The sequence below is a fragment of the Pelmatolapia mariae genome, linkage group LG17 (assembly GCF_036321145.2).
Source record: "Pelmatolapia mariae isolate MD_Pm_ZW linkage group LG17, Pm_UMD_F_2, whole genome shotgun sequence".
Classification (NCBI taxonomy): domain Eukaryota; kingdom Metazoa; phylum Chordata; class Actinopteri; order Cichliformes; family Cichlidae; genus Pelmatolapia; species Pelmatolapia mariae.
This window is the reverse complement of record NC_086242.1, coordinates 23153812-23177431: the sequence shown is the minus strand read 5'-3', so window position 1 is coordinate 23177431 and position 23620 is coordinate 23153812. Positions and strand designations below refer to the sequence as shown.

Below are 23620 nucleotides of genomic sequence, written 5' to 3'. Positions count from 1 at the left end.
TCTGTTTGACGTTTATTCAGCTGTGTGAAAATTCCGGAGGAACCCACCCGATGGATTAATAAAGTTTTATTTAATCTAATAATCTAATAACTTTGATCTCAGCCAAACCGATTTACTCCAGAACAAATAAAACACCGAAAAAAGCCAAACAATTACATTTTTAAGTTATCTGAGTGACTTATATATCATGTTTAACCTGAGTAGCAAAAGACAGTGGGGTCTGAAAACGATGAAGCCGGGAGTCCGCTGCTCTCGCCGGCTCGAGTGACCATTGAACCCCCCGGCTAGCTATCGAGCGGGTGGGTAACAGACGTCTCTGAAAACGTCGGCGCACTTTTGCAAATATGCGATGTCTTGATAAACCAAGCAGATATTTGAAGTTTACACAGCTACTTTCTCTGAAAATGTGTTAAAAGTTTATTTTGTGACCCAGAAATAGTAATAAGAGTAATTTTAAAACTTAGTAGCGGCCACCATTGTTGGCAGCTGAAATTTGGCTGGGCCGCACTATGAATTCTGGGATAAGGTGGGCCACGAAGGACACACCCGACCCATCCTTCAAATTCGGGGAAATGAAGGACGCATTTGTCGACTGCATTTGAAGTAGTCGACGAATTGGGACAGCCTTCGTCGCCTGGCTGTGACGTAGTGATGGTAAATTCGATTCTTTTTACTGAATCGAGTTTTAATGAGTCACTCACCAAAGTGAATCGGGTTTTTTGAGTCACTGAGTCAGTTGACCAGAGAGTGCAAAAAATGTACATTTTCACTCAGACTTAATTTGTTTCTCTTTTCATGTATATCCTACTGCTAAGATGAGTGATTGTAAAAGAAAAAAACTATTTTATAGAGCAAAAAAGAGCAAAAAAATTTCTAAAAGGAACATTTATTTTATTTATTTTTATTTTATATTATCAGTATTTTCCTTAAATGTGTCAAATATATATTTTCTCATCTAAATGTCCACTGAGCTGTGAGCCAGGGGGCGGTAATGCTCCTTAACATTGGTTGCCAACCAAGAAGAAGAAGAAGAAGCTGAGAGCCAGGACGGAGGGGGTGAGTGAGTCCTGAGTGATGTGCTGGTGGTGTGCATCCTGCCCAGAATGTGCCCCAAGACCTCCACAGGATTTTGTCCCTTTGAACTGCGCTGGGGGGTGTTAAAGCTAATTAAATCCAACTGTAAGGAAGGTCCAAGCATGAGTAAACATGAGATTCACTATCCACTGGACTTGAGAGCAAAACTACACATGCTGGGTCAGGTGTCAGGGAAAAATTTACTCCAGTTCCATAAGCATCAGTTGTACAACTGGGGGCAAGACTTAGACAATTTACACCGGGAGGACTCATAATATTTCTGTGTTCCAGCAAAGTTACTCGCCAAGTGGCAAGGACCTTTCATGCTCACACGGCGAGTGTGGGACGTATACTATGAAGTGATGCATTCAGGCAGGTGTGAAGCCACACAAATGCACAGAGAGAGGTGGAATCTCTCAGTCTGGTGAACCTGGTTAAAGAGAGAGATGAGTTGAGATCTGGTCCAGTGGATGAAACAGTTCCTGGTGGCTGGGTAAAAGAGGGTCTCTGTGGGGAACCCCTGTTCCACTCTTCTAACTTCTCCCTTCCAACTCCAAACACACCTCCAAAAAGACCAGTGCCTTGCTAAATAAACTGAGGGTAAAGGTACTTGACTGGTCAAGCATGTCTCCAGGCTTAAACCCTATTTGAGGATGCCCCAGCATCTGTGGAGCATACTCAAATGGAAGGTGGAGGAGCCCAAGGTCTCTAACATCTACCAGCTCCATTATGTCATTATGGAGGAGTGGAAGAGGATTGCAGTGGCACCCTGTGAAGCTCTAGTGAACTCCATGCCCAACAGAGATGAGGCAGTGTTGGAAAATAATGGTTGCCACACAAAATATTGACACTTTGGGCACAGTTTGGACATTTTCACCTAGGGGTGTACTTTTGTTGCCAGGGGTTTAGACGTTAATGGCTGTGTGTTGAGTTATTTTGAGGTGACAGCAAATTTACACTGTTATACAAGCTGTACACTGACTACTTTACATTGTATCTATGTGTCATATCTTCAGTGTTGTCCCGTGAAAAGATATAATAAAATATTTACACAAATGTGAGGGGTGTACTCACTTTTGTGAGATACTGTATGTATAAAAACAAAGCTGACACTTGTGAGACTTCATCAAAGGTGTAAGTATCACGGCAGATGCATTTAGTGTCAAAGTAGCAAAGGACAAAACAGAAAAAGATGAAGGAGATTTTCCTGTTCTGGCTTTTTATAGCAGATAATCACCTTAAAAATATTCCTCAGTAGTTAAAAAAACTGAAGAAAACAATGAATCAGCATATGAACATTACCTGATGCTGCTGAAGTGAAGCAGAGCAAAGTTACAGAGGTTTTATTAGAGACATAGCAAAGCGTTTTGCAATTTGGCAGAAGTTTAAATTGCTTCAGTACTGAACAGCAGAAATGAGGCTTTCTTTCTTGGAGGTCATTTAAAAAAATAACAGCGTCTGACAACACTGAACACAATGGTAGACTGGTGCAGAACAAGCATGAAAGCACAATAAGCAAGTGAAAAATGCAGAAAATAGAAATTTTTGAAGTAAAAGAAAAAGTGGGAATACTTAACGATGTTTTTCAAAGATGAAGTGTAATTTTGATCTTACTTGCTGCTGGTTCAGGGAATTTTGGTCCGAAACCTGCAGCTTCAGAATCTGTGAGATGTTGGCTTTCAGCACCTGTCGGCATGTCCACATATACATACATATTTGTGCGGAATACGTTTACCTGCTCTCATTTGCTGGGTGTGTGGTTGATGGAAGCAGGCTGGCAGTGAAAAGAGTGTAGCAGGAGGCCTCACAACAGAACTGCACTGGGAAGCAAAAGCAAGAGCTGCAGAAGCAGCATGTGTGACACAAAACACTGAGAATAAAGTCTGTCTGAATGAATAACAGGTGACAATGTGCGTGCTAGGTCCTTTAGTAACAGCAAGCGTTACAAGCCTAAAGAAAGCTCCAGGTGATTCAGGGGAGAAGGGCAACTGCTGCTTAAGCAAAAACCCTTAGTGATTCCTTATGTGTCAGGAGTATTGAAAAAACTGAGACACATTTTCTCAAAACACTGCGTCTTTATGTATCATGTGATGTGTGCAGCAGGAGAGGAGGACCCAATGTGCAGACTCCAGGAGGCGAAACGTGCATTCCAAAAACAGCTTTATTGCTGAGACCCAGTTTAACTAAACTGAAAATACAAAGAACTAAACTGGCAGGCATGGCTGGCACACAGTGTAAAGTGAGAACAAACATGAGGGTAGATCGCAATGCCAAGCAAAGGAACACTAAATACGAGAGGTAAACTAGGGAATTAGGACCAGGAGGGAAACACAGCTGGCCATAATCAGGCGAGAATGGGTAAAAAGCAAAACAGAACATGATGCACGCAGACAGGAAACTACCAATGTAAAACAGGAAGTGACAGGAACACACACGGAGACCAGACCCATACAGATGAGAGACAAGAATACAGAAGGGAACTGTAACCAAACTAAGAACTAAACAATAGTACCTAATAAATAAATTAGAAGTACGAGAAAACTAGACTACAAAACAAAGACACAGAACATAAAGAAACCAAAAAACACAAAACTCTGGGTCAACAACCCAGGCCTCCTAACGCTATGGCTTTTAAAGACCAAAACACACTGCTTCAACAATTGGTCCACCCCAAGGATCGGATCCTCTGGCACAAACAGATTAATATAGTGTACGTTGTTAAGTGCCAGGAGGATTGTCATGAGTTATACATCGGGGAAACCAAACAACCTCTGGTACAACACAGAAGAGTTAACTCATCAGGCCAGGACTCAGCAGGACATAACAGACACAGGGCTCACAAAAGGGAAATAAGATTAACTGAAGTAAGGGCTGAGGGCATGAATAACAAAAAGGAGCCAGAAATTCCTGACTTTAGTGCAGTGCTAGGTAACACTGTCAGTAGTGGAGTCAGTGTGGAGACAATGCGTCTACATATCAAACCCTCTAAATCCTATTTTGTGCAACTTTACACCTAAGTATATAAGTGTTGAGTTTGTTCTTTTATTTTTACTGAAATTCTAATTATATATTTCATTAAAAAATCTAATTATTGGCACAATATTACTCACTTATTTTAAGAAGAATTAGCAACTCTTTATAAACAAAATGATCCTGAGCAGTCTTTTGAAAAAATAATGTTTGTGTAGAACTATAGCTATAGAAGTATGGCTTCTTGCTGCAACAATACATAGTTTAAAAAAGTAGATAAACACTTCACTTGTCGGAGCCCATTTAAATCTTCAAGAGGGTCAAATTGTGCATTTTTGAGAAGAATTCAGAAATTACTGCGAAGTTTCTTTTTTGTTTGCTAACAGCCTGAGGGCCCAATTACATGAAGCACATGGTACGTGTGACAAAACTGACATTAAATTGACATTGCATGCACTGTTCTAAGTTGCTGTTCCTGCTGTTTGTGCACCTCTAAATTTATGTCTTGGCGTATTGTGCTGCTGCCGTCGCAGCTGGATTTGAGACATGAGTATACAATTGTACTGGTTTTTACCAACATTTTAATTATACACCAGTAAAGAAGCTCATACAGAGAGGGATCTTGCAAAAGTTTGACAACTGAGACTTTGGGGAAAAAACTGAAAAAAATCTCAGATAGGTGAGGTGAGTGGGCAGGGTGGGCTATGGGGGGATGGTGTTTGTTAACAGTCCAAATGGCCCAGAGGAAAAAGCTGTTGTTAAGTCTGGAGGTGTGGGACCTGATTGACCTTGGGCGCTAATTAGAGGAGAGCTGGTCAAACAGGTGGTGGGTGGGGTGCATGGGGTCACCTGTGATACCCCTGGATTTCTTGACACAGGAAGATCTGATGATGCCCTCCACGGGTGGCAGAGGGCAGCCAGTGATTTTTTTGGCCGGTGTTATTTACCCTCTATGCAGCCTGCCTGTTCTCAGTGCCAAACACCCAGGCAGGAGGAGGGCACGCTCTCCACTGAGGAGCAGTAGAAGGCCAACAGCAGCTTCTGCTCCAGGTTATTCTTCCTTAGGACACAGAGGAAATGCAACCGCTGCTGGGCCTACTTTTCCACGGCGATGGTGTTGTGAGTCCAGGTGAGATAAGCGGAGATGTGAGTGCCCAGATGATGATGTCACTGATGGCATGCAAAGTGACCTGTGTGGCTTTAATTGTAAGTAGTAGTAAAGAGAACACCTATCATTGGTTAATGTGATTAACCAATGAGGAGTGGCTGCTGGCACTTCAGAGAAACCTGTCAGTCAAAGACAATGAAGCAAGAAGAACATGATGATTTTAGAATTATTCTTTATTTTCCTGCTGCAGTCTCACATCAACCTCTGAGGTATGAAGTCAACTTTAACTGCAGTTCTTTGTCATTCCACAAAGTGGAGCTACAACAGAAAACAACACATAACCTCCGACTTTGCACTTTTTCACAGTCATTGAAACACTATGTTTTTTTACTCTAAATATGACTCTAAATATTGTTGTATCATAAACAGAAATAATCTGCATAGTCTTTCTGTCTTCAGAATATGTGCATGAATAAAAAGATTAAATACAATTCAGAACATCTCTACACATAAGCTGCTGCTTCTTCAGCCTCTCTGGATCACCAGGACACAGCCCATGCTCTTTCAGCACATACTATCCTGTTTACCATCATTCCCACCTGGAGAGAAAGGATGAAAGAATAGAAGTCACAGCTGAGTTTTTACAGAAATTCTCTTCAGTGGCTGTCAAGAAGTGATTCAATATGAAGAGCAGAAGGAACTTAAGCCATTTTTCAGGGCATTGGTTGAGAAGCTGTGTAGTGTGTAGCGGTAGTGGTCGGGCCACCCATAGCGGCAACGACTGCAATCAAGCATTTGTGATAACTGGCAGCGAGTCTTTCACAGCACTGTATACGAGTTCCTGCGGAGGCTCGCTCACCTTTGCAGAATTGTTGTAATTCAGCAACACTAGAGGGTTTTTGAGCATGAACCGTCTTTTTAAGGTCATGTCACAGCATCTCAATTGGATTCAGGTCAGATATTTGACTAGACCCCTCCAAAGTCTTCATTTTGTTTTTCTTAAGTCATTCAGGTGGACTTGCTGGTGTGTTTTCGCTCATTGTTCTTCTGCAGAACCCAAATACACTTTAGTTTGAAGTCAGAAACAAGTGGCCGGACCTGGACCTGGATGACTTGCTGTGGTAAATGGAACCATGAATTCTCCTTCAGGATGTTTTGGTAGACAGCAAAATTCATGGTTCCATTTACTACAGCAAGTCTTCCAGGTCCTGAGGCAGCAAAAGAGCCTCAGACCATCACACCACCACCATATTTTACTGTGCGTAATGATGTTCCTTTTCTGAAATACTGTGTTTGTTTTATGCCAGATTCTAACATTCCAAAACGTTCAGCTTTTGTCTCACAGAATATTTTCACAGATGCCTTGAGGGTCATCAAGGTGTGAGAGGAGCCTTTGTGATCTTTTTGATCAGCTGTGATTTTCTCCTTGAACTCTCCCATGGATGCCATTTTTGCTCAGTCACTTTCTTATTGTTGAATCATGACTCTGACCTTAACTGAGACATGTGAAGCCTATGGTTCTTTAATGTTTTATGGATTCTCCTGTCCTCCTGGATGAGTCTTTCATGTGCTCTTAGGATAATTTTGGGAAGGCCGTTAACCCCTGTTTTCTCCATTTATGTACAATGTTTCTCACTGTGGTTCACTGGAGTCCCAAACTCTTAGAAATAGTTTGGTAGCCCTTTCCAGACTGATAGATGTCAGTGACTGTATTGGTCAGGTGTTTCTTTAGATTGTGGCATGTTGTGTTTCGTTTTGAGATCTTTTAGGCTGTTTCACTTTGTCATACAGGCTCTATTTTAGTGATTTCTTGATTCAAAAGGTGTTCCAGTAAACAGGCCTGAGTGTATTTAGTGAAACTGAACTCAGCTTTCCAAAAAATGTGGTTAATCAAAGTTAATTCATGATTTAACAAGAGAGGTGGTTACTTTTTCACACAGGACCAGGTAGATTTAGTTAGCTTTTCTCCCTTAATTAATGAAATTATCATTTAAAAAATGTCAAGGTACTAGGTCACAGACCCAGTGTTTTGTGTTTATTGGTTAACTTATATTCTTGGATTATTGTCATTCATCGTTCTCTGCTTGTGTTTAATTCTTAGTCCTCAGTTTTTAGGTTCCTGTTTCTTTGCATTCCCTGTGTTCCACATTTCATGTCTTGTCTCCATGTTCCCTCTGTCTCCCCTGTCAGTCATGTCTCTGTCTCAGTGTCAAGTCTGCGTCTTTGTGAATGTCTCATGTTTCCTGTTTTACTCTTACGGTCCCATGTCCTGTATTCAGTGTTTTGAGTTTTGCTTCTCCCTTTGTCTCGTCATGTTTGATTGCTCCAGCTGTGCTCTGTGTGTCACTCCCTCGTTACTCCCTGTGTATTTAAGCCCTGTGTTTTCCTTTGCCCTTTGTTGCATTGTACACCCTCACTGCTGTGTGTTTCCCTTGTGCTCCTGTTTAGATTCCTAGCTTTTCAGTTCCAGGTTTGTTTTTTGTGTGATCTAGCTTAAGTTCTAGTTTTTCAGTGTTTCAGTCCTTAGTTCCCAAGTTCATGGTTTTTGTTTGTTTTTTGTGAGTTTACGTTATGGTGGATTTCCCAACAATAAAGCTGCTTTTTCAAGTTAACCTCCCATGTTGTGAGTCCTGCGTTTGGGTCCTACATCCTTCCCACCACAGCACCAAACTCTGACAAAAACTGTATTTTGTAGTTACCCGGGTTATCTTTCTCTGATATCAAAATCTGTTTGATGATTTCAAACATGTAACATTTAGTATTGAGATTTAATTAAACTTCTTCACTTTTCAAAACAATTTTAAAAAAACCATGATTGCCTCATTGCAGATTAACTAAAAGAGGGTTCAGCAATTCCTGATACAGCCCTACCTACAAGCTTAAGTCAGTCACTGATGTTTTAAACCTAATATTAAAAGTAAAGAGTGTTTTTGAAAACAAACTGGGAGTTGGTTCCACAGTAGAGGGTCCTGATAGCTGAAGGCTTTCTCTCCCATTCTCCCATTTTGCAATTCTAGCAACCAAAAGTGAGTCTGCAACCTCAGAGCAAGGTGCTGTTATGATAATGATGTACTATGAGTTCCTTAAAATCTGATAGGTCCAAGTTATTCAAGATTTTATATGTGAGGAGAAGGATTTTAAATTAAATTTTGAATTTAAAAAGGAACCAATGAACAGACACTAATATGGAAGAAATATGGGCTCTCACCCTAGAACCTGTCAGTAATCTTAGAAGTAAAAAAGGCATTAACTAAATTTTCAGCATCACTCATTGCTGTGTTTCAAATTTTAAAGGTATTGCAGAAATGAACGAAGGCACTAATACATATTTGCTATATGTGCTCACTGAAGTACAGATTCTGGTGAAAAATTACTCCAAGATTCCTTGTAGTGTTATTGGACGCTAAGGTAATACCATCTAAAGTAAGTATCTGGTAAGATATTATGTTTCTAAATTTATGCCAGAGTATAATTGCCTAAGTTTTGTTAGGATTTACAAATAGGAAAATAGAGGTCATTCAAGTATTCAAGTCCCAACCCAAACACATAATCACAACAAGCTTCTGGATGATCCAATTGACTGCCTGTCACCATTCTCCTCTCTCAGCTTCATTAAGAAAAGCAGCCACCAGGAAGGATGCAGGTTAACAGGAAACACTGAATCTTTGCTCTCATTCCAAATTCATTTAATACAGGACTTCTGAAAGCAACACAGATTGATTCCAACCTTCTACTGACCTCAGGTCCTCCAGTCTGCAATTTGGACTCTTCACAAGAGTAGACAGATGGTTCACATCTGAAACCTCCAGGTTGTTTCCTCTCAGGTCTAAATATTTCAGATAGGATGGGTTGGACTTTAGTGTAGAGAACAGAGCAGTACAGCTGGTTGTTGATAAATTGCAGTCCTCCAATCTGAAATGACAATAATTCATAGATAAAATAACTAATAATTCAATCAAGTGTCTTCAGCTTGTAAATGTGCAACTTGCCATCACACTGTCCTAATTAATAAGCTTTTTTTAATCTTCTGTTACTGTGGACCATCATGATGTCTGCTATTCCCGTCAGTGGCCTCATTTAATAATATTTGGTTGGAAATGTTGGAAATGTTTTAACCTGCTGAAAAATTTTGTTACCATGCAAAATTACTGTTGGATCATTGAAACCTGTGTATTGGCCTGTTTTGTTCTTGCCACATTTGTATATTGGGAAATCAGAATTGTTTGATTTCATTCAATTCAATTTTATTCATTTTTTTCCTTTGAAGAGTGGTCATTCCTTTAGTGATTGTATGGAGGCATGTGACACACGACACAGGAGCTCTGGTTTTACATTCCAACTTTTTTCACCTCCAAACATGAACTGAGCATATTGCGCCCAAAAACAGCAGAACCCTTCCTCTCAGCTTGGGTGTGAGTGGAGCCCTCTAGTGGGTCGCCACACATGCACCACAGGAGAATCCTGCAGAACGTGTGCAGGCTTAAGGCGGTCCACTGAAACTACCTCCTGCCGGCCCCCAAAATCCAAAGCAAAATGCTTGGGACCTGGTGCAATAACCCAAAACGGGCCGTCATAAAGCGGACGCAAGGGGGGTTGATGGGCGTCATGCCGAACAAAAACGAAAGGAGAAAATTCCAACGACCGCGGAACAAAAACATCTGGCAGGCAGTAGTGCACGGGGCCAGGGACAGAAAAGGGGCCTCCAGGGGAGCGGAGAGCCAGCACTGAGACATCAAAACACGGGAGGGGGCTCTCAGGCAAAAATTCCCTGGGGACGCGGAGGGGTTGCCCAAGGACTAGTTCAGCAGGAGAAACCCCGAGGTCCTCCTTAACCGCGCTGCTGAACCCCAACAAAACCCAAGGCAGACGTGCGACCCAGTTACCACTCGTTAAGGAAGCACGGAGCGCGGCCTTGAGCAACCGGTGAAACCGCGCGCACATCCCGTTAGCCTGTGGGTGGTATGCTGTGGTGCGGTGGACCTTGACCCCCAGGCCGTCAAGCCATGGCGGACCAAAGTTCCGACACGAGGTAATGTCAGCGGGGGGACCAAAACGCAAAACGCACGTGGACATGAATGCCCTGGCCACTACCTCAGCCGTCGTGGAAGCCAGGGGAACCGCCTCCGTCCACCTGGTGGTGCGATCCACCACAGTCAAAAGGTGTGTGAAACCCTGCGACTGTGGGTGCCGCTGTGTAGCGGTTCCTGCCATCAGCACCAGCTCGTCCGCTCCAGAGAAGGCTGCTGGGGGTGCCGCCGGCGGATCCACGGCCAGTTTGTGCACTCCGAACGTGCGAGAGACCAGCAGGATGCGATTTGCCTCTTTAGCCAGGGAGCGGTACTCCTGCGCCTCTAGAAAAGGGGAGTTGGCGAGGCCGGTTCTCACAGCGACAGGCAGTTGTCTGAGAAAGAGATGGACGAAAAGGAATCCCCCGTTGTCCGAACCGAGCAAGGACAACATGTTTTCCATGAGATCAAGAGCTGTGCCTCCACCCAGCCCGGAGAGGGAGAGAAGTTTCTCGGCTCGCTCCGCACTGGAGAGGGTGTATCGCCGCAGTAGTAGGTCCTTAAGGGCGACGTATTTCCCTTGCACAGGCGGGTTTCGGAGGAGCGCCATCGCATGGCGGGTGGCTAGCAGGTCGAGCGATGCCACCCCATGATGAAATTTTGTGTCGTCAGCCAAGATGCTGTGGAGAGCAAACTGAGCCTCCACGTGGACGAACCATGACGAGGGGTCATGGAGCCAGAAGTCTGGCAACTGGAGCGCCACAGCAAACGTAGCCGCAGCAGGAGGCAGAGGGCCGGCGGTAGCTGGCGCGTCCAGGGCGAACTCCATGGTTCGCTGCATGTTCAAGGTAGGGTCACCAATATGGAGGCATGTGACACACGACACAGGAGCTCTGGTTTTACACTCCAACTTTATTCACCTCCAAACTTGAACTGAGCATATTGCGCCCAAACACAGCAGAACCCTTCCTCTCAGCTTGGGTGTAAGTGGAGCCCTCTAGTGGGTCGCCACAATTGCATTTTATTTTCTTTACATTCCTTTTATTTTTCATTTGATGGCATATGGTGTTTTGGAAAACAGTAAACAATGACCAAAGGGAATAAAAATAATAATTGTAATCATTGTTGTTATTATTAGTAACAGTAGTGATAGGCTCGTTCATTTTAAAGACTCATGTTTAAATTGAAAAAGCAGTAAGGCTGTCATTTGTTCATATGCAAGGTCAGAGGGACTATTTTCCTAAAGAACAAACCAATTAAACTTTGAAAATATTGATAAATTACAGATTTGTGCATGAAACATTCGTATCCATGTTTGTTCACTTTGTGGCAGGGAGATTTAGGTCCCAATATGCAAGACTCCAGAGACAACAAGCAAACTCAAAAGACAGGTCAATTGCTGGAACTCATAGAAAACCAAAACTAGAGACTAAAGGGACCCAACAGAAAACAGGAATACACAGCATGTGGGAGAATGAAACAAGGATCTGAGGAAAACTAGGTGTTTAAATAAACACAAGACATAGTTAGCGAGAAAGGACACAGCTGGGGAAAATAAGACACAGGTGAACAGAATCTAAATGATGAGACAAGGGGAAGCAAAACTGAACACAAAGCACATGAGATGAGGGACTCACAAAATAAGACAAGAAATAAGAAAACACAGGAACAGAAAGAGAAAGACAGAAAGGGAAAACAAATATGGAGACAAAACTGACTTCACACAGAAGATGCTAAGGACAAAACACAAAGATAAAACTAGGAGAGATTACACATGAAAGGAAACTATTATAATCATACAAGGAAATAAGAGCTAGAAACATGGAAAACAAAATTCAGAAGGAGTGGAAAATAATACTATACCCAAAAGACTAAACGATATACTCCTAGAATAGAAACAACTTCATATTAATCATAAATTATAAGAGAATGCTAACAGGCAACTGACCTCAGAGTCTCCAGTTTACAGTGTGGACTCTCCAAAAAACCACAAATGTGTTTCACTCCTAAATCCTGCACATCATTTTTGCTCAGGTCCAGATTTCTCAGATGGGATGGGTTGGACTTTAGAGCAGAGACCAGAGCAGCACATGCAGTCTCTGTCAACCTGCAGCACTTCAGTCTGAATAAAGAATAACAAAATTTCCTTAATCACAAGACTTTGCAATAATTTGAGACAAATCACTTTTAGCACTAGGTAAAAGAACCAGCAATAATAACAGAGTTACTGGGGGATGTGAAAGCTTTTAAAGTCGTATCTGGCTTCAATCAGTGCCTCTTGTCACCAAAAAGCACTGATTGGGTGCCTCTCACTGCAGTAGAATAAATGCATGTGTTCATAGCAGAAACTAGATATGCTCCAGGAGAAGGAGTTGGGACTCCCAGTGGTTGAGATCTGGCTAGTGGCTGCGCATTATGTGTGGCAATACCTGCAGCAGCTATATGATTGTTTTGAAAGTCTGAGGACCAGCAGTATCAATATCTATAATCCTTTTTTCTAAGATCTACACGGTTAATGTGCACAGAGGCCGACTCTCTCCAAAATACAAAAGCTGTGGGTCTCTCTCTCTGTGTTATTAATAATAATTCTATAACCAGTACATGCAGTAGCAGCAGGATATAATTCACTACAAAAATAAAACAGACGAAATAAAAGTTTTCTCAGTAAAGGTCAATGTAAGTAGCTCATTCAACACAGTTCTACTATAAAACTACAGAAGAATAGTAGCAGTAAAAGTTTTACCAATATATATCTAATAAAATTGTTACTTGTGTTTAGTTCCTCTACAGCGAAGGATTCAAGTACAGCAAAATATAAAGATTTAGCAAAGGTAAGAACAGTTTTAACTGACCAAAACATGTCAGTGATGCTTTAGAAATGCATTAAACAAGTTAGCGTCTACCTAAACACGACTGCACACTGTGACAAAGTGTTCTCCTTCTTTGGACTATTGCTTAACCTTAAAGGGCACTGAAACACTACACATATATAGGCTAGTTTACACCATTGAGCCCTGCTCTCAAAAGCTGACATAGATGTTACACTGTCTGTGAAGCTGGATTTAAGAGTGCTTAAAGTTAAAGTGCTCGAAACATATTTAGCGCCATCTTCAGTCAGTACAGAATGTTACATCACTGGGTTGGTTGGTTGGTTGAGGCTAACAGACTTAGACTAATTTATGTTATAATGGGATTATTTAATAGTTCCAGCAACTTTAATATCCTAGAAAGAAAAGTCTAACTGAACAGACCTCAAAGTCTCCAGTCTACAGTGTGGACTCTCAGACCAGCAAGCAATGGTTTCACTGCTGAATACTGCAAAGAGTTGTTTCCACTCAAAATATGCAGGGGGGTGAAGCTCAGGTCCAGCTCTGTCAGATGGGAGGGGTTGGACATCAGAGCTGAGCCCAAAATTTCAAAGTGAGTCTCTGAGAGCCAAGCTTTACAAAGTCTGTGATGTAGAGGAGAAAACACGTTATTATAAAGAAGACACTTTAGATTACTCCCTAAATTTAATAAGAAGCAGTTTCTGTTTGGCATTTTGCTTATGACACCAGCGGTTCAGCTAACCTGATCTGACTGACATTAAACTATAGTTAGCCAGATGTTTCTTGGGCAGCCTCTCTTTTGCTTGCCTTGGGGGTTCCACCTGAGAGCCTGCTTTATGATGTTGGTTGGAGGTTTGCGTAGAGTGTGCCCTACCCAGCCAAGCCAGAGATTTCCCATTCATTCATAATCTGCATATGAATGGGATAAGCACTCACCCACTGCTTCAGCTTCAAATCCACAATTGAAACATTTAGAATCTGTTGTCGCGTGGTATAGGAATAAAACTAATAACTCAGCAGTATCAGACCTGAACTTCATTAAATATAAACATAATGAAATATTTGGAAGTGGATGACATATGACTGTGCTTACTTCCTTAAATAATGCTTCCCAGCATTATTTTTAACTTCTGAAAAATTTGTTCAGCACAAACACAATTAATAATTTAGTAGGGCTGAATATTTTTCAACATAATGTAATCAGAAAGATGTTGTTAGATCATGAACTACTGATCTCACATGATCAGTAGTTCATGTGAGATCAGTAGATAGATGCTGGTTTTAACAAGTTTTATAAAAATATTGCTCTTGAGCTGATTTTACTGAATAACTTCACTGATTTCATTTATATTACTGAGACCAAATAACTGTGACACTCAGTAGCGGCTTCAAAAATTTTAAGCTACTGACAAAATGAAATAATTAGAATAATCTCTCATTAGAAATAAACATTTTCACAGTTTTTGAATCAGCTCCAGATGTGTGAGAAGATAAAACTGAAATGTAATGTATGGAAAGTAAGAAGAAAAGTATAAAAGTATAAGAATAACATTGGGAATATTGTAGTGAGAATATCTGATAAACTATACTACTAATGTAAACTGATTTACAATCACATCTGGACTCACAGAGCCTTTCTGCAGTTTCTCACAGCTGGAACCAGTCTTAAATGTCCCTCCTTTGTTGTGTTGTACTTCTCCAGGTCCAACTCATCCAGAACCTCATCTGACATCTGCAGCATGTAGGCCAGAGCTGAGCAGTGAATCTCAGAGAGGTTCTCTGATCTGTTCTCAGACCTCAGGAACTTTTGGATTTCTTGATATACTAAGACATCATTCATCTCTATCAGACAGTGGAAGATGTTGATGCTTCTGTCAGGAGAGACATTAAGTATGTTCATCTTCTTCAAGTTAATGATGATTAGCTCAATGTGTTCTGGAATATTGTCTGTCTGACCCATTAGACCTTTTAAAAGTTGTTGGTTGGACTCCAAACACAGGCCATGAAGGAAGCGAACAAACAGGTCCAGGTGGCCAGTTTCACTTTTAAGAGATTTCTCCATGATTCTATTCAAAAAGACATCCAAAGATGAGATGTCTTTTTCCAGGAAGTCCTGCAGCACCTCTGTCTTTTTGTTGTTGTAACAGTGGAACATGTAGACAGCAGCCAGAAACTCCTGAATGCTCAGATGAACAAAGCAAAAGACTGGTTTCTGGAGGATCACACACTCTCTTTTGAAGATCTCTGTACAAACTCCTGAGTACACTGAGGCCTCTGTGACATTCAGACCACACTGCTCCAGGTCTTCTTGGTAGAACATGATGTTTCCTTTCTCCATTTGTTCAAAGGCCAGCCTCCCCAGCTTCAGGAGAACTTCCCTGTCAGCCTCCATCAGCTCCTGTAGACTTGTCTCATGTCCATCGAGGTACTTGTTCTTCTTCCTCTTTGTCTGGACCAGCAGGAAATGTGAGTACATGTCAGTCAGGGTCTTGGGCAGCTCTCCTCTCTGCTCTGTAGTCAACATGTGCTCCAGAACCGTAGCAGTGATCCAGCAGAAGACTGGGATTCTACACATGATGTGGAGGCTCCTGGATGTTTTCATGTGGGAGATGATTCTGCTGGACAGCTCTTCATCACTGAATCTCCTCCTGAAGTACTCCTCCTTCTGGGCGTCAGTGAAGCCTCGTACTTCTGTCATCCTGTTAATATATGCAGGAGGGATCTGACTGGCTGCTGCAGGTCGGGAAGTTATCCAGATGAGAGCAGAGGGAAGCAGATTCCCCTCTATGAGATTTGTCAGCAGGAAACTGACTGATGACTTCTGTGTGACATCAGACACAAGCTTTCTGTTGATGAAATCAAATGAAAGTCTGCTTTCATCCAGGCCATCAAAGATGAACAAAAGTTTACAGACAGCGAGCTTCTCTGCTGTGACCTTCTGTAATGTTGGATGGAAAACATGGAGCAGCTCTAGAAGACTGTACTGCTCATCTCTGATCAGGTTCAGCTCCCTGAATGAAAGTAGAATCGCCACACTGATGTCTTGGTTTTCCAAACCCTCTGCCCAGTCCAGAGTGAACTTCTGCACTAAGAAGGTTTTTCCAGTGCCAGCTACGCCATTTGTCAGAACCACTCTAATTGGTCTCTGTTGGTCAGATACGGCTTCAAAAATGTCTTGGCACCTGATTGGAGTGTCATCAAGAGTCTTCTTTTTGGAAGCTATCTCCAGCTGCCTCTCCTCGTGTTGGTTATGAATCTCTTCACACTGTCCTTCTGTGATGTAGAGCTCAGTGTAGATGTTGTTGAGAAGAATTCCATTTCGTTTTTCATCAGTTCCTTCACTCACATGTTCATATCTCCTCTTCAAACTGATCTTATGTTCATCTAAAACCTCCTGCAAACCTGCAATTGCTGGAAAAAAGAAAAAACTGTGAAACTAAAGAGAATAAAAATATCTCTAATACTTAAACAAATCAACAAGAAATCCAGTTTTCAGAAATTAGTCCAACAGCACACAGAGGTTCAGTCTTACTTTGTTCACAGCTACTCTGACTGGTAGTCTGGAGTCGAGCTCTGATACTGGATTTTTATCCACAATGGGGACAGGGGGAGTCTCCTGATGAAGCAGCCTGGTCCCAGTATGAGGTGAAGCACTGTCTGCAGAACCAGTGTCCACAGCTGGTAGAGACTGGATCCTTCAGGACATCCTGACACAAAACACAGCAGCACAGCTGCTCCTCCACACAAGCATGACTCCCCTTCTCTCTGTGAATGACAATGAAAAATTATTCTGACCAATACAAACCACTGTCATGAAAGAAATACTAAGGTTTAAAATCAGCACTGGCTTCTAGAAAAATATCTCTGGCATGTTTGTAGTTCTGAGCACCTAGTAGTCTCTCCTTCAGCATCTTTTATTTCTGGTCTTTTTTGACTCCAAACAAAATTACTTTGTTGTATTTTATTTTCTTGAAATCATTTTTGTACCAAAAAAAAGAAATTCCAGAATCTGAGAGGGCTTAACATCTTAAAGATTTTAAACTGTAACCAGTAACACCACTGTTTCATGGGTGTATTCATTGAAAATTTCTGTCAGGGTTAATGATGTGGCAGGCAGGATGTGGACCCAAGTGTAGGACTCAAGACACACATGAGGATAAACTCAAACAGGCTGTTTTATTTGCTGTAAACATCCAAGCGACGAAAATACAAAACATAACCTAAATGGGAAACAAAAACTAGGGAGCTAGAAAAACAATAAACAGAGAAATTTGGAGCCGGTTAACTAGAATGATTAACACGGGAGTGAAACAGAGCAACATGAGGGTACAATACAACAACGAACAGAGCAAAACACAGGGCTTAAATACACAAGGTCGAAATGAGGGAATGGGAAACAGGAGGGAAACACAGCTGGGCTAATCTGAAATAACGAGTTACGGAGGAAGCAAAACTGAATACACTGAACACAGGACAAGGAACTATCAAAATAAAAAGAGAACCACACAGACCAAAACTCAGACTTAAGACCGAAGCTTAACAAAGTGACTGGGGAGACAGGGAATATAGAGACAAGAGTGACTAGACATGAAACACGGGACACAGGAAAGGCACAGAGTAGACACAGGAACAGAGACTATACACAGGTGAGATAAACACTAAGGGACGGAAAACTAAGATCACGGAGAACTTAAGAAATAAAGAAAACCAAAATCATGAATAACAATAATCAAAGAATACTAAACCAAAAACACAAACACTGGGTCACCAGACCCAGGATTGTGACAGTTACACCTGACAATTTCTGAATTTATGGAATCGACCATCATCTGTCCACTAATAGTTGCCCTTCATGAAAACATTGGTATTTCTTTTTGAGTGTTTGAAGCTAAAATTAAGCGTTACAATGACCATCACTGGTGCAGCTGACAGTTATCAAGTGGTGGGTATATCACTATTCACTATCCTTTTTTTTTTTTTTTTTTTTTTTAAAGCGTGTGTGTGGGAGAAATTTTAATATTGTATGCCTGGAGTAGATTTTAGTAGTTTTTGCTGTATGACTGTGAGCATTGAGCCTAGTGCCAAGTGTCCTATTATTCTTTCGTGATTTTTTTTATTTTCTTGTTTTGTTTTTATTTTTGTGTTTTTTTTCACGCTACTTTTGTTTTACAGCACCTTGGGCGTATTTTCAAACTTTTGCCGCCTTTTGGTAAGTTTGTTTAAACACATAATTATATTTCATAATTATATTTCCTCGAGGTTAAACTCCTCTGGGTGTCATTGTCTCAAATTTAATCATAACTCCTCTGACCACCACACCACAAGTGAGACATTTCTTCTTTTGCATGTTACCGTTTTTGGGCACTGACCTGTAACTCTGTCAGGGTTGGTTTTATGGGGCTGAATGCTGTTATTCTGGCACCGGGAACACACTGTGGCACAATGTTTAGGTCTGTTGCCTCACAGCAAGAAGGTACTGTGTTCAATTCCACCATCAGGCTGGGATGTATGGAGTTTGCATGCTCTCCCAAAGACACACAGTTAGTCTTGTTTTCATGATAGAGCTTTAACCTAAATTTGTAGAGACCCGCTGCCGTCTGGTCAGCGCCTCAGGTCAATCAGGTACCACACCTCCAGACTCACAAACAGTTTCTTCCCCTGAAACAATGTTAAGACTGAGTGTTGAAGAGAGAGGTGAGGCCCTACTTTCACACTCTGTGGGTAGTATCTGAGGAAGTCCTTAAACCACATACGATGTGGATTAATATGTGGGAGGCCGAGGTTAATTAGTTCTGCTATCAGTCTTTTACTGATGATTGTTTTGAATGCCGAGCTGAAGTGTATAAAAAGAAACTTGGTATAACTGTGCTTGAAGCCAATATAGGAGAAATATGTTCTCTCTTTCTAGTCCGTGCCAGTACTTTCACTACAGCCTTTTGGATTAACCGAAGACTTTTCCTGGAGTTTTTAGGACAGCCCAGTAATAATGAGTTACAATAGTCCAGCCTACATGTAATAAATGCATAAACTAGTTTTTCACCATCACTCTGAGACAGGATGTTTCTAATTTTAGAGATATTGTGCAAATGGAAGAAAGCAGTCCTACAAATTTGTAAACTGAAAGACATATTTTGAGCAAAAATGACTTTGTTCAGATTTTCCACAGTGTTAGGGAAGCCCAAGGCAATGACATTAAAAGAAGATATCATTACCTGTTTCTAAAGCTTTTAGGGCCAGGTACAGTAACCCTAGTTTAGTCTGAATTTAGAAACATGAAATTAGAGGTGATCCAAATTTTTATGTCTGCATCTGGATCGATGTATTGGCGTGGAGAACAACTCAGTATTAGTATCTTGCCCAAGGATATTTGGCATCCAGACTGAAGCAGCAGAGATTGATCCACCAACCTTCCAAAGGTGGTGGATCAAGGTGACTTCTGCTACCTTCTGAGCTATAGCTGCCACCGTGTTATAGCTCAGTGGCAAGTCCTAAGTATTTACCTCTAAAGTTGTGTTGATTTCATGTTAAACAATTAAGTTTTTCCTGTCAAAAGTGATTGTTCCATTACGTTTCCTCAAAAAATGTAACAATAGATATATTTAATTACTTGTGTAAGATTTTTATATCAACTTTACTTCTTCTGAACATTACAATTTTTGAATATCTGTTTGTTACATGATTTTATCTGATGAAACAAAGTATTCTGTTTATCACAGGCTACTTTAGGTCAGAGTTCACAAGAACATTTATTTTGAAACATCTAAAATTTTATAGAGTCACACAAAGTAACACCTTGCTTCTGACACAGCTCAGCTTTTGCTTCTGAGACCTTTTTTGGACTTGTTATTCATTCATCAGAATTATGAGATACTTATGTTCATGTAATGTTCAGGTTTTGAGAGCCTCCGAGTTTTGTTGCTTATGTTTCCAGGTTTTGGTTCTTGTTTGTTTTCATGTCTGTTCCCTTTTTTTGCTGTCCACTCTGTCTCTGTGTTTTGTCCTTTTGTTGTCTCAGTCTCTAATGTCTCCATCTCTGTTTACTGTCCCATCCCAGTGTCAAGCTTATGTCTGCTTCTTAGTTTGCATTACTTCCTGTTTTATTTTGTTCAACGCCTGTCTCATGTATGTTCAGATTTGCTTCCACTGTCTCATAACCCCGATTAGTTCCTGTGTTCCCTGGTGTATTCCATCACATCACTTATTACCTCATGTGTATTTAAGCCCTTGGTTTTCTTCAATTGGTGATCCCCCCTCATATTACTGTATGTGTTCTCTCATCTATCTGGCAGTGTTAGTTTTCAGTCAGTTTGCTCCAGTTTAAATGCCTTATGTGTTGTCATATTTGCCTTGGCCAGCTAATAAAGCTGCGTATTGATTTTGCTTTGTCTGAGTCCTGCGTTTGGGTTCACTCTGCCTTCCATACAACCATCCCATGACAAGTTTTTTTTATTTCAACTGCAAAACAGCTAAAAACAGTTTTGTATGTACATTTATCCTACGTATGAATTTTACATCCCCAAGCATAAATAGATTTCTTGTTTTAGGATGAGCTACTAATGCTTATACAGCAATCCTAAACTTGTTTGTATGCAAAAAACAGTGAAGGAATAAAATTACATGCTAATATCTATCACTAATGCATTTGAAGACTTTAGACACTCTTAAAAAACTTCAGACACTCATTCGATCTGCAGACAGAGGTCTGATTGATCTTCCAGGAATGTTGATTCAACTTTCTGCAGAACTGATTGATCCATAGATGGTTATATCATACCTGTTGACCTATATTATGGAAAATAACCTTCTCCAGAGTAGATTCAGCCCAATTAACTTACTCAATTCTTACAAATGCTTCTGAAATAATATAAAAAGACTGAAACAACCAAAATCATATTCAGCTCAATCCACAGCAGAAGCAGTCTCTTACATTGTGTCTGAGGGTCCAGGTTCATGACTGAAGACTGGAGGAAAATTTTTGGAATGGTCACTCTTCATAGACAGACAGCTGGGTGCTGGAGACTCTGCTCTGATCTCCTTTTCCTCCAAACCACTTATCTTCAGTCAGCCTGAGAGCAAAACCAGCAACACTGACTGCAATGGAAATAAAAGAATCATAGCAATCGTGTTTACACAACAGCCAAAGTGGCAGAACAGGAAATATAACAAACTCTCTCCCTCCCTTCTCAGTCACTCTCTCACAAACACACTCCAGCCTGTAGTGATCCTAGATGATCCTCTATCTCACTAATTCATAAATCCTTATTTTCTCTAACAGCTGACTCAGCAGAAGAAGACTGTTGAACTGATCATCAACCAAACTTTCATCCTCCATCTTTATGTCCATATGACACCAGAACCTTCATTAAAAAATTTAACATAATGACTTTCAGAGTTGCTGTTCGATCTTGAGGAAGAGCCACATGACTTTTTGAGACAGAAATTAGTTTTCCTGATTATTCTGACAGCACATAAATGCACAATAACACTCACCTTGTTTTCTTTCTTGCACTCTGTGACTGCAAAACTGAGTCTGAACTCACTGATTATTTTCTGCTTCCTTCTCACCTGAATAGAACAGCTCCTCCCCTTCTGTCGTGTTTATATTGCATGACTACATTTCAAGTGTGTGACAGAGCTGATGATCCTGATATACCACATTTTTGCACTTCTCTGGTGTTTGTTCTATATGTGAATGTGTAGGTGAGTCGAGTTGGTTTCACATTTTTAGTTTCACTTCTGCACAGTGATCAGCACATAATGAACACAAGGGCAAATACTTTAGAGATGAAATGTTCTAATGTGATACAGAACACACTGAAATGTAAAAAGGAGCATTTGATGGGACTCAGACATGTGTAAAATAAGATCAAAATCATATGAATTCACCTTCAGCTGTATCTCATTAATCTGAGCTTTACTAAATCCCGAAAACAGCAGCAACCCCAAAAAGGGTTTTTCTCAGGTTCAGCTCCCTGAATGAAAGTAGAATCACCACACTGACATGTTGGTTCTCCAAGCCCTCTGCCCAGTCCAGAGTGAACTTCTGCACTTAGAATGCTTTTCCAGTGCCAGAAGCATCATTTGTCAAAACTATTTTAATATGTTGGTCTGTTGAGGCTTTAGAAATGTCGTGTAAAGTGGAGCGTCATAGTCAAATTACAAATGTCAAATGAAAAAGAAACAACACAGACAGAAGTCCAGTTTTCAGAAATTATTTCATCAGCAGACACATGTTTAGTCTTACTTTCCACACATGTAACTCCCTCCAAGTTGAAAAACGGACATGAGGCGTTCTTGATTTTTACTGGCATGTATTGGACACAGGTGCCACAACCAATGCTGTGAGAACTGTACAAACAACATAAAATAATCAGTTTTCAAAGTAAGTCGTTCTCATAGACAGTAAACAATAAAGTATATTATTCAACAACACAAAAACATTCACAATTTGACCTTTACAAAATGTTGACACATTCTGTATTACACGTGACTAACATAAAGTCAACAGTTCTGTGACACATAAGCATCTTATTTTTCTACCAACACATAAAATACAAATTGCATATTTCATTGGCCGGATTAACTTGAAGGGGTTAACGAAAACATAGCTTGCAGCGCACACTCTGTACCCACAGCTGAAAAACTTCACTTCACTGCTTCTCCAAATCCTTCCACCTACTGAGAAAGGAAAGCATGCTGCCCTCTACCGAGTGTGGCGTGTAACTGGAATTATCATCAACCCTGAACAACAGACTGAACATTGGTTCCACCCTGGAAACATTTTGTAGAACCTTTAAATGTGTTGTTTAAGACCAACAATGTATACATTACAATTGATTTATTAAAAATAAAATATTTTTAATGTATTTATTGTAACTTAAAACCATGAAATTACCTTAAACTGAATAACAGCTGCTGATGGCAGCCACAACACAGCTACTAAGTCTCCTGATGAAGTGCACTGTATGAGGAGATGCACTGTTTGCAGAACCAGTGTCCACAAATGGCAGAGACCGGATCCTTTAAGACATCCTAAAACAAAGGCCACCTGCTTCTCCAGACAAACATTACTCCTCTTCGTATCTCTATGGGTATCAACCAAAAACATTTCAGATTATTACAAACACGCTAATGTCCCAAATCAAAATGTTTAATACCAGTTCTGACCTCCAGAAAAATCTATATTTCTGTGCTATGTTTGTGGTTCTGAGTTCTTAGTAGTTTGTGTTCTGTCTTTCATTTCTGGTCTTCTTTGAGCTACAGCAGCAAATTCCCTTTGTGACAGTTTATTTTCTGAAAATAGGTTTTGTGCCAAATACAAAACTTCCAACATCTAGAAGGTGCTAACATTATTATAATCTATAATTACAATTATATTATATTATATTATATTATATTATATTATATTATATTATATTATATTATATTATATTATATTATAATTAATATAATCACATATTAATCAGTGAAATAGAAACACCCATGTTCATGTTGGCAAGTCAGGATGAATTAATTTATTTATCCTGAGAATCTATAAACCCAAAAACCCTAAATCTCCATCTTCAGCTCAATTTACAGTAAAAAACAATCTCTTACCTCGTGTCTGAGGATCCAAATATATACCTGAAGACTGG

The 23620-nt window shown here is 40.6% G+C and overlaps 1 pseudogene; it reads right to left on the bottom strand.

Annotated features, from left to right (window-relative positions):
• Nucleotides 1–5013: 5013 nt before the first annotated feature.
• Nucleotides 5014–20196, bottom strand: LOC134615959 (NLR family CARD domain-containing protein 3-like; annotated as a pseudogene).
• Between the last annotated feature and the right edge of the window lie 3424 nt (nt 20197–23620).